Source organism: Bombus pascuorum, chromosome 7, assembly GCF_905332965.1.
Source record: "Bombus pascuorum chromosome 7, iyBomPasc1.1, whole genome shotgun sequence".
NCBI classification, from domain to species: domain Eukaryota; kingdom Metazoa; phylum Arthropoda; class Insecta; order Hymenoptera; family Apidae; genus Bombus; species Bombus pascuorum.
The window spans coordinates 14,610,348-14,622,542 of record NC_083494.1 but is presented as its reverse complement, the minus strand read 5'-3'; the positions used below and the strand labels follow the sequence as shown (position 1 = coordinate 14,622,542).

General features: G+C 43.2%; 1 protein-coding gene across 1 annotated transcript in view; it reads right to left on the bottom strand.

The window, feature by feature from the left end:
• Positions 1-12,195, bottom strand: part of LOC132909297 (protein sister of odd and bowel) — a 130,907-nt gene that overhangs the window by 78,761 nt on the left and 39,951 nt on the right. Inside the window, exon 2 of the mRNA XM_060964056.1 lies at positions 8,897-8,956. The gene's annotated coding sequence lies outside the window, so the exon portion shown is untranslated. The remainder of the gene's footprint in view (positions 1-8,896; positions 8,957-12,195) is intronic.

Here is a 12,195-nt window from a genome sequence, read left to right as displayed (position 1 = left end):
AAAAAAATGTTTAACGTTACTACTACTGTCTACCATCGATATAATACGGTTATTGTATGCACACGCGTCAACTCGAATCCTTTCGTCGTCCCGCCTTACTGTACAACGATAGCGGAGAATACGTAACTAGAGAAAGATGAAGGCCACAAAAAAGAAAAAGGTCATCTCGTTCGGGTTTCTATGATAAAACAAAAAGAAGTGGAAAAACGTAGAGATGATTTGCGAAATCGGTTTAACGAAGCTTTGCACGCCGGTAATGAGTTAATAAATGGAGCCGCGAAACGAGCGCGTAAAACGAATACACAATAGCGAACGCTAACGCTATGCTATGTAGGGTAACGATTGCTCGTTCGCTGAATTGTTCCCACAGTAATGCATTTTTCTTTGTCCGTGGTGGAGCGCCGCCGGTGCCGATCGATCGCGGGACGCCTGACGAAACTCGCCTCGTTTCGCCATTTCGTATTTACTCGCCTCTGGACAATCGGTCGGTACCTGGCGAAGAAACTGTGGCAATCCGTGCAAGCGATCCGCTTGTTCCGCGAAATAAACGTCCCCTTTTTTTGCCACCGCGAAACATCGCTGGATCTCGTCAATTACATTCAATAAAATCGAATCCTCCTCCGCGGGCAAATAACCGGAGTTGCTCAATTCGGCTAAATCGATTTAATCTCGATTAAGAGGAATAAAAGCAGCAAAGAAATAAATACACAGAAATAAATCTAGAGAGCCGAAGGGAACGTTCTAATGCTCGTGTAGATGTATAAATAGGACGAGAAAGATGGATTTCAGCGGTCGGTTTCAAAGCGAAGTATCTGTTTCGAGAGGAAAAAATTCATATTTTCCTGCAACCTGTGTATATACGTAGAAATAACTGAAATAAAATCTTTTCCCACAATCTACGCCAATCGTGAAAAACGTTTACGTACCATCGCAATTATTGCGGCATCAGTATGTTACGTTAATCGAGTCTCGTGTCATTTAACGATAGAAATTCGTTTGACTGTGAGAAATTCGACGCTATGAAAACGAATAAACAGAGGCTGATTGGTAAAGCGTCTGTTTACGAAGTAAGGGTGTGCGCAGGAAACGATGGAAATAAAAACAAGACCTCGAATCGTTCTACGACTATCATTTTCTGTTAACTTTTTTTCATATCTCCGGTCGGTTGGCGTTACAGTTTGCGTGCCGTCCTGAAATCCATATACGGATCAGTCATGAAAGGATTAATTCGAAACGCAATCAATGAAACGATCAATGCGGCTAGCGACAAGTTGCCTTTTGTAGTCTCGCCACCAATTATATTCCAGAGTAGATTTTTAGAGCGAGCCAATAAGTGAGATCCCTTTCAACCGCGAACGGGTACAATTATTAAATCAACCGTGTTATAGGGCAAAACGTGAGAGCGAGTGTGAAATGAAATAGAATGCGGTCTCAGTGTCAGGTACATATTTCATGTCTCGACCGGTGCTTTTAGTTCGTTTATTGCGTCCAGTTGGCAGGACTAGGTGGAAAGTATGTGAGACCTGACGATATTGCCCCTTGCCTTGTGAATCATAATGTTCGTTTTACCATAGCGTTATGTATGCACTGCGGACCGTAATTACTCGAGCGCTATTTTCAATAATTTAAGCCCAAGATATACATATACATATACATATACATATATAATAATAGTAATGATAATAAGCAACGTACGATGAAATTAGAATTAGTTTTTGACAAATAGCCATTTCTCTGCCGCTTTATTATTTGTAATAAAGTGCAAGATGTTGCAAAGTTGTTAAGTATAGGTGTATAGGGAAACGGTAGCGAGGTATAAATTGTAAGATGCAAGACGGAAGATATACGAAGAACAAGGCCGGTAAAACGTAACGACATAACCGATTACGAGATAAAGCGTGGTAAGAAACTAAGAAAATACTAAGATTATTTGCATCCACTGTCTCGTCGACTTAAGTTATACCTTCATAGGAATTATTCGCATCACCGTCGAAACAAGTTGCATACGTATCTCGGCAGTTTCTTCGACAACCAAAAAAAAAAAAAAAAAAAAAAAACAAAAAGAAGAAAAGAAAATCCATCTGACAAAAATAGCTGACATTTATACCTATAATAGATTTCAAGGTACGATAATAAAGCTTTAATCGTACGAGTTCGCGCTGTGCTATTATCGAAAATTCCTCGGCGATACTAATTATAAGCATTAGCAAGTAAAATATGTTTTCCGATTCCAGTAGATTAAGACAGCGACTGGAAAGACACTACTCGGGATGTAAATATCACTGAGCATAGATTTCGCACCGAGATTTATAACCGCCTACGCTTCGAACGGGAACGCATAAACTTGGATTATGGAATGATAACAGGCATTTTTATCGACTCAAGTGTACGTATGGTGAATTCCAAAACGGTACGAGTCAACATATATCTATTAATATCTTCGAAAAATCAAATCTTTCCGTCTTTCTTGATTTATTAATCCGCGATGTATCGCCTATATTTTCAACGCTATCGGACCATCACCTTTTCCTTCTTTCGTGCTTTTACTGGTTGGTCTACTCGTACATCGACGCTTAACGATATCAAGCGAGAAATTTGGACAACTTTTCTTTCGATATTGAAATTACATCGGACAAACGCGTTGCAAAACTATTGCGGTAATCGAATTACGTTCGACAGTTAACCCTAACTTGTTCCATGTTATCAATATTAGATCGACATCGAGTTACAACGACGAAGGATACATGGTTGCAAGTTTAGGTTGCACTATATTCGTTTGCCAACCGAATTACCTTTTACGTCGATCAAGTAGTACACTTGTGTGTATAATTAATCGTAGAACGAGATTTTCGATGTATACAAATTGCTGATAATAAGCGTGTCATGGATAAAGTGCGATGAGTATTTATCGGTTATTGTGAAAAACTAATTTTTTTACGTACCTACGATTAACGTATCGCGACTGAAATATTAGGTAGTGATATCGCAGGAGAAATCAATTTCTACAAGCAACGCTATTAAAACTATGTGGGTATACGATCGTATACCGAGGTACATGCATCGAGTGGAAAATACGAGTCGTATAAGGTCGATACGATAAAGTGTTTAAAGGCTAAGTAGTCGGTCAGAAAATCATAGAACACGTCAAATCCGTAAATACGCGATATGAACAGACAGTCGTACAATGCACACGTCGTACACGCAACGCAGCAGTGGCTTGTCGGTGTTCAAACTTCATCCTCCCAATTGATTCTCTGCGTTAAACGAATCCGACAGCCGCTGTTGAAACGATCGGTCGGTAAAAGCGCCGCGTGCAAGCGAGACGGCTTCGTACGTCCCGACTCTCCTTGTTATCTCTTCTATCGACCCCATCGAATACACCTGCGACGAAGAAAACGGAGCACCGACGTACGAAGCGTGCTCGTCCTTCCGAGCTCTCATCGATCGGTCGAAACTTCGTTATATATAAAGCGAAAAAGGAAAAAAAATAAAGAAAGAAAGGAATAACCGGAGAATAACTTCGGCTTTTGTCTATATCCGGTGAAACTTGGACGCGAACAATTGCTCTTAACCCCGGAATTAATATTTGTTGAAAGTTGGATCAGATCGAATTAGGCGGTATCGCTAAATCAATCGTAGTCACGCGAAATTTTTAATTGATGTATCTTACGAAACTTGAACTCTCGTACCTCCTGTGCCTGCGAAAGAACGCCAAGGATCCAGGTAATCGAGCAACCAATCAGTTAGGATGAATTGTAACAAATAAGTAAATAGCGTCGATATAAGAATTATCAGTCTGCTATTATATCTTCGCGCCTGGATTCAACGCTTTTACTAGTCGGATCCGGAATATGATCGAAGGCAGGCAATATAAAAAATGATATTTTCAGGAAACTTACCTCCGATACCTGGTGTATTACGAGAACAATCAGCACCAGGAATCCAAGCGATCGAAGACAGAACGATCGATCCGTTAGGATCACGAGGTAACCAGCCAGCCAGCCAGCCAGCCAGCCAAGCAGACAGGGTGGTAAAGAGCGTTAGAGAGTGAGTGGGAGGCGAAGAAAGGGAAAGAGAGCATCGACTTTATTGCAACCGAACGCGGCCTCGGTGTCAGGTACATACCAGTCAGGTATGCTTTTAGCCTATTTACCGTGGCCAACCGACAGAAACGAAACGAAACGAAACGAAACGAGCACGTACCACCGTCGACGATGGCGACGTCGTCGTCGCCGGCTGGCTCTCCCGTTGCTTGCCTGCTTGCGCAACCATCGCCAACGTGAGCAACAGAGACGAAAGCTATCCGTACGCCTACATCGCCCGGAGCTGTCATGAGCTGGCTTAGAGGCTGGCGCGGTTGCAAAGAGCCGTGGCTGGATATCGCGGTTGCCTCAACCGGCTCTCTCGACTCCATCGTCGTCGAGGGCTTGGCACACAGCCACCGAACTACCGGCTTCGTTCTTTAGTAGTTAAGGATCTCTTTTTCTTTCCTCGCGTCTCTCTTGTTCGTGCTTCCGCGAGAAATTCGTGATTTGTATTTAATATGACGCGATACGCGAACCGAGCCGTTGCCTCTTTGTTGGCCAGAGTCGCGCGTTGGATCGTGCTCGGATAGTTGTACGGATTAATTCCGCGAATGCACGACCTCGCCGTGCGTAGATTATCTTTCAGGGAATTGCGAGGCCGCTTTAATGGCACGCTTGTACGTTATAGATCAGTTAAATGGAGATTAATGGTTTACACGAGTTTCGATGTTACGTCGATGGGAGAAGGGTGCGACGAGGTTGCGATGTTCGTTGGTGGTCTGCATTTTGGTGGTGGATCGAGAGGAGAATTAAGGTGTCCTTTAGATTCAGGCTTACGCGTTGCCGCAACGTTAAGTGAAAATTAAGTGGGTCACTTTCATCCGACACGAAAGAATTTCGTAGCTTCGGATTGTCGCATTTGTTGTACAATTTTTTCACGCTGAATCGAACAAGGAGTCTCAAGGTGCTTTTTTGCTTTTGGTTTTTAAATTGGAACCGAGTTAAGTGGGTCGAGTAGTCTTGTTGATTGTAAAAAGCAACTCTCTACTTTTAGTCGCTGAATTTACAACAATGTGTCGTAACGGTGCTTCGAACGAAGATACTTCAGCTTTCATCGGCATCGATGTTTAATTTTCGAAACACCCTAACGCGTTTGATATTTCGTTTAACGTCACGAACCGCTCGAAAGCCATGCCAGTCGGACTCCGTAAATAGAACGATATTTCATTTCGTCGACGTTCAAAAACAATTACCTCCTGTCGTCTTCGATATTTCTCTCCTCTCGCTTTCCTCGTAAATTAATTTGCTCTTTCAAATATTCTTTCTCTTTCGCTTTCGTCACAAAGCGAGCGATTCGTCCAAATCAGCTTCCACTTTTCCTCTCGTGTCGATGCTACGCGAATCCGTTTAATCGGCAAATAATTAGGGACCGATAGAAGAATTAGTTAACGATTTCAAAATAGAAGGAACGCGTTTCGCAGACGTTAAAGGGATTCGTTAATATTTGATATCGTTAGTCGGCGGCGTGCTCGCAATCGGAGATCTTACATTTTTGCAGCAACAAGCCCGCGCGACGGATATAAATGGGCTGCAAGCACGAGGAGATAAATTCGTGTCAGGCAAGAAATTTCGCGTGCCGGCGATTGAGAAACCCCGAACGGGAACGAGCAACGATCGGCAATATCTGTATCGTTGAAAACCGATTCGCCTAACCGCGATTTCATAAAGCCTCGCATTTTCCCTGCTCACGACTAATCCTCGCGATTAATACTCGCGATTAATCCTCGCGATTAATCCTCCAGCTTCCCCTTTAATTCCCCTTTAATTCGCCGTCAATCCAATTACAGCGCCAATAGAATTTCAAAATCTTCCACGTGACACGTACGACGACGCGAATATAAAACTCGTGTACGGTAAGCGTTCGAAATAAGAGGTGTCTCAAGACCTTTGAGCAGCAGCAACGGCAGCAGCGTATGCACACCATTATGGCCTGATCGTGCACGTAACCGTTTCCACATGGGTTTCCGTACGTCCGTGTAACAATCGTTAAGTTACGTGTGTATAAGTGGATAGAGACCCGGTTGCAAAGGATAGGCTGTCTCTCCGTGGCCGCTGACCGTTCCGCGAAACTAGCGCGGCGATTTAATCATTATCGGCAATCTAGCCGAGCGGGCAAAAAGAAAAATCTGGGTCAGACGCGAGCGCACGAGCACCGGCCACCGGGAACTCTCTTTCGATATTCGCGTGCCACGAAAGAAAGTCGTCGTGGACACTGGAAATACGGCCGGATCGAAAGGAAAATTTCATTTCGGCGCCGTTGCAGCGCGTTCACGACGATTTCGTCGCGCATCGTGACGAACGGACATCGTCTTTCTTTCAAAAACGCGCGCGTTACACCTTACACGAGTCGTTCGATAAATAACACCAAATATTTCTAAAAGTCGCGAATCTCGAGACGACGTCGGCGGTAAAATTGAACGACAAAATCAACCCAATTTCCAACAAAATACACCGTCGCCACTTTTTCCCCCGCTCTCTGTCGCAATTCGTCTCGTTTATCGAATCGAATCGGCGAAGACGAACGCAAAGATATTTCAATCGTTTTTCCCATCTAAACGGCCGGACGTTTATTGCCTCTTAAACGCAGAAGAACGGCAGAGGTGGCATAATTAAAATCCGCGGCAGCACGAGCAAAAAGCTTCGAGATTCTAATATGGCGAGCGTGCAGCAAAATCGGCTGGCCGCTCGTAAACCGTGTTTACTGAAACGCAGAAATACACACCGGTGAGCCGATTTTACGAGCGTTTTAATAATCATTTACCTCCGGCAGAGCGATGGTAATTAGTAGCGACGGACTCGAGCACGTCGCACGCAGTTTCCAACAATCGCCCACTAAGGTTCCACACAGTCTTTCGCAAGTATCTCGAGAAAAGCAACAAGCCGACGTATCTTTAATCAGATTCGAACCTAAGTACTTTACGACCGCTTTACCTGTAATCGTTGCCAACAATCGCGAAACGAAATGTCCGGTAGCGCGGCTGATTCGGATTTACGAGTACGTATCGAGCTCGGTGCCATCGCTAGTAACTAGCATGAATCCTTTCGATGAGTAAGCCGTGGCTTTTTTCCACAACCTATCGGCGGATTTTTCGCCGTGATTCCGCGTAAACGATTACCGTTTTAAATGCATTTCCTACACCAACGTTAGCATACATCCTTCTGCTCTCTGCCGTTCGATTTATCGCGACGTACTTGATAAATATTTATTAACCGTTTAAGCGGATCGAACTTTGCTGCAGGGAATTAGACGGAAAAGACAAAAACAGATAATGAGTTAACGCGAGGAGGCGTTTCTAGTTTCTACCGTCTGCATGCGCCTGGTATAGGTCGTGACAAGTTGCGTGCCATCGTGAGCAAACTGCTCTTTCAATTCACCATTTTGTCATACGAACGATTTTTTCCACGCAACTCGATCCTGAATATTTCATAATCGATATATTCAGACAAATGAGTAACTGCTTTCAACGAGTGTTATATATACGTCTGCGTATGTACTGTCGCCTCGCGTCTCGTTCGGGCGTTGAAGTCTCCGAGACGATCGCGTTTACGAGGAGATTTCAATGAAACTGTATAGCTCTGTAAATACTTCAACCTATACTTTGAACGATGAAAGCAATTCGACGGTTAATCGTTTGGTAGTTAATCTTTTCGTCTTGATTATTATTTGGAAATCTTTCCACCATCGATAGGCGTGTATCTAATAAAAATTGATCATTACGATATTGTATTTACAATTTTGATTGATCGGTCGAAACAATTTTGACCAATATTGTTGGTAACGTTTTTCCAAGTTTAAGTATTTTGTAATTAGCCGACGATTATCAAACCAAGACAAATATTCCCGACGCTTAATCGTTGCTCTTCCACCGTACGAAAACTCGCGAAGAAATTCAAGTAGATCGAAAAAGTTACAAGATGTAAAATCAAGTACGTTGGCAGAGAAAATCGTAGAAAATATATTCAGCTATTTTTGCAATTTGGATCACGACTCGCGTATTATGCCTTGCATTTGTCACGCTCTTTCAGTTAACAGTCGACACGCATTTAGGTATGTACGTAGGTTTCCCGACTAGCCTGCAACGGCGCAAGGTTGTCGAAACTTCACTATGTATCTTTAATTGACTCGCGTGGGTTTAATCAAATAACGCCACAGGGTAAAACATCAGCCCACGCTTTCTTCTCTCATTACGTGGATTCACGTTTATACCTACTACGCGTGCGTGAACACGAGTGTTGCGTGCAATTGATTACCTCCACATTTTATTACATTTTTCTTTTTTTTTTTTTTTTTTTTTTTCTTATAACGGCCTATTTAACGATTACGTTCGCCGCGGCGAGATACGTGATGAAATTCAAGGCACGTTTCCGTGGAAGTCTGACGACTGAGAATTCCTACAGTCTGGACCAGAGGCATGGGTATATTCGTTTTAAACTTGAGTTTATAATCTTCCGACTAAAATTAGCTTTTCCGCAAACTACGGTAGTCGGATGTTCGTTTTCCAAATATTTGTCGAACGAAACGTACAATTTTCTACGTAGAATTGCGCGTCGTAGAATTTACGACGAGAACGCGACGTATTTGAAGAAGAAAATTTGCAACAACTTGCGGAAATTTAATTTCAAGTGGTAGATGATACGACGAGAGAAATATTTCACGAGCGAAGCAAGATATATATTGTCGAGATTTATTGTGTCACAAAATTCCCCGCGAAAGTCAATAAGGAAGCGATTTGACCAATGATACCAGACTATTTTACGAAATAACAGTACAAACAAGCTATTTCGGGCGTCTTAAAGAGCAAGACAAATACCTTGAAGCACCATGAATCGCAGATTCTTCAATTCATCTTGGTAACCGTGCTCGGTATCTCCTAAAATCAGAACGAACATCATTTTTACGCTTTGAAATGTTAACGCGATTTAAATCATGCGAGATTAAAACTAAATTCAAGTTACCGCCATATATGAAACTTTATTGTTTCGAATAATCCTAATAATCAAACATGATTTTAATTCTTACCGCTCGTTATACGAACGCTTATGATGATCGTTTACAAGTTTTTCCTAGATCCAGTTTCTTTTAGAATCTGTTTTCTTTCGTTCGTAAATAGACCGCGGAGAACTTAAGTGTGCAAAAAGCTATGGAATAAACATGATATCCAGAAATACGAAAAGACATTCACCTCGGAGCGCCGTTTAAAATATTCAACGAGTATAAGAATCATCTCCTCTTAATTGCGTTCATAGGTACACGAATTTGTACGATTGGTATGATCACGCATGGACCATTCTTGAGCGTAAAAATATCCAGAAACCAATAGTATGATTTTGCTAACATTACGAAGAATCGCATGCGAGAATCGTCAATCCCTTTATCGAGGTAACTGCGAATATTAATCACGGCAAACGTCATTCGTCGATTACGAATCGTCAGCTGTTTTTGCTTCCAAGAGGGGACAAGCGATATTTCGTCGGTAACGCGGTAAAAAATGAATTTTCGATCGACAGATTTGTCTCCCAAGTGCACAACATCGAACGATCTTATCCGCGCCGTACATCGAGATAACGTTGTTAAAGAGGCAATGAAACGTGTCCGGTACCACTTAACGATGATCAACGAAGCCGGCCGTGTTGTATCGAGCTCGCGGCTATGAATTAGTGCGTCGAACGAAAGCTGTTGCGTAATTAACGGGGGTGGTGAATGAATTATGCCGTGTCTCGTACGCGGCAGAAGGCGGTCAACCAATAAATTGATTGCGTCAGGCTCGATAATCAAATTTGACAATCGTGACGGCAGGTTGATCGCCAGATTGCCTAACGTCGGCGTTGCTTTTAATTTCACGGGCTATTAGTTCCAAGCAAACATTATATATTAGCACGTATTGAGAAATATCACGTGTTTTTTTAGGGAACGTGGAAGGAACAATGAGAAGCGTACTCGTACGGACAGATGATAAATTTAGGATGAGAAATATGGCAGACTGAAAATCATAGAGGTGTAAATCACGTTTTATAAATTTCAACTTAGTCACGTGTTTCAACGTTTAAACCTAATATCCATTTAATGCGATTTAGTTGATGATCGGTGGTATTCCAAATGGAATTAACATAACTAACTGTTATATGTATCGCGGGTCAACGTGTTAACGAGCCAACGCGTTAAAACGTCTTCAGGTGGTCACGGAATCAGGCCGTTTAGGTCTCTGACGAAACGAAAGTTTTTCTCTTTGCGACTTTTTACCGGTGACCTAAGACGTTGGTAAACGATCTCCGTACGGTTACACGCGATCCAAAGCAACCTGTATATCGATTTTGATATACGTATATACGTATAATATGTATCGTATAATTGTTCTAATTTTATCATACGTTAATTTCTACCACAGATATTCCGTCGATATCGATTTTTATCACGTTCTATGATATACAAGAAACGAGTGTCAAGGTAAATTTCAATTTGATAGCTGGCCAAATCCAATTCTTTAACCTTCGTCTCTCAAATCCGAGGAACGTCGGGCATCGTCTCGCCCAACTCGAAACTCGCACGGGAGACCGTAACGCCGCAACTCGAAGCAACCATAGGAATCGTTGGGTTCGGTCATTCGCAAGAACGATCAGAAAGTCGGCGTTATATAATTAGGCTGAACAGTCGGGTCGTAATTGGTTGTAAAGTTGGCTGTGGACGCGGCAGGAAAAAAAGTCACGTTGCACGTTTCGTCCTTGCATCTCGTTACTCTAGAACTAGATCAGCGATCATTGGACGAAGGAAATCGACCAAGGAAAAGCGAGAATTGAAAGCGTCCGCGAGATAGACAGACACTGGCGACTAGCTCCAAAATAGGAGGTGGTAGCGAGCGAGAAAGTCGCATTCGCGGACTGTTCCGAGACTTCTTCTTCGATTTACGATTTCAACGTACCGCTCCCGGGATTCCTCGAAGCGAGACTTTCCCTTGCGCGCATCGAAAACCCGCCACTATGCAGTTAATGACCGACCGCAAAAAGCACCGGCTCGTAAGAGGGAAGTGGTCGATTTCTTGCGCTTGAACGCTCCGATCCAACGGAGGAACAGTGGCCGGTGTAACGATCAAGATACTATTAATACAAAGTACAAAATACCAAATATCGTTCGTCTAAATGGAAAACTAAATAAATAGGCTAAATAAATAAATAACTTTGTCTAAAATTACCGTCCTGTCGAACGATCGATTTCCTCCGTTTCAACCATCTACGTCGTTTTTAATCGCATCGCGATCGATTGTCACGAACAAATCTACAAAATCGATACGTTACATTCGTTAGCGATTCGTTCTATCCGACGAAAACCGTGCGCGGATCTGAATTACGCTTCACCTTCGAGACCGTACTCCAGCAAGCGTCACATATAAATTATCGATGTGTTCCACTCGAGCGGAGAAATTCTGAGCGCGTTCGCGCGTCTCTGAATAATTTCCACGCGCCTAGGTAGAAATACCTGAATTTCTGTCTCGAGGGCAAGGAACGCTCTTGGGATCACGAACTCGAGTCCCACCACACGATCGTCGATTCTCTGATTAATTCGCCTTCGAATTCTTTTCCATTCGCGGACGCACGCCGTTCTTCTGCCCGTCTTCCTCATTCGCTCCAGCCTCGCCTCGTGTCGGCTGTCTCTCCGTTATGATAACTGAATTAGTCGCTGCTATCTTAATCGATTACGCGCGCCCACCTTTGCGCGATAGATCAGACCGTCGGAGAACTCCATCGACGAGCGTAAAACGATGTCGATTGTTCGTTAAATTGCGGCTCGACGTGTCTCGATTTCGCTCGGCTGGGCAGGCGTTAACACTTTTTGCCATCGCTGTCGAAACAGCGGGTCGTAGGGCAACGTATAAATAAAACGTGGCTCCGAGAGTCTCGTGTTTCTGCGGGTAGACGCTGGCCAGAGGCGATCGAGTCGACCTCTGCATCGTGAATTCTTGCGTTCTCGCGCCAACTGACGAATATTTCCTGCACGTACACAATGCCATGGAATATTACCGAGCTCAGCAGGAAATTTAAAGCAACATGAATCGTAATTTTTATATCTGTGAGATTATCTTCGCCGCTGTGTCGACGATTGTGTACGGCGGCCGTT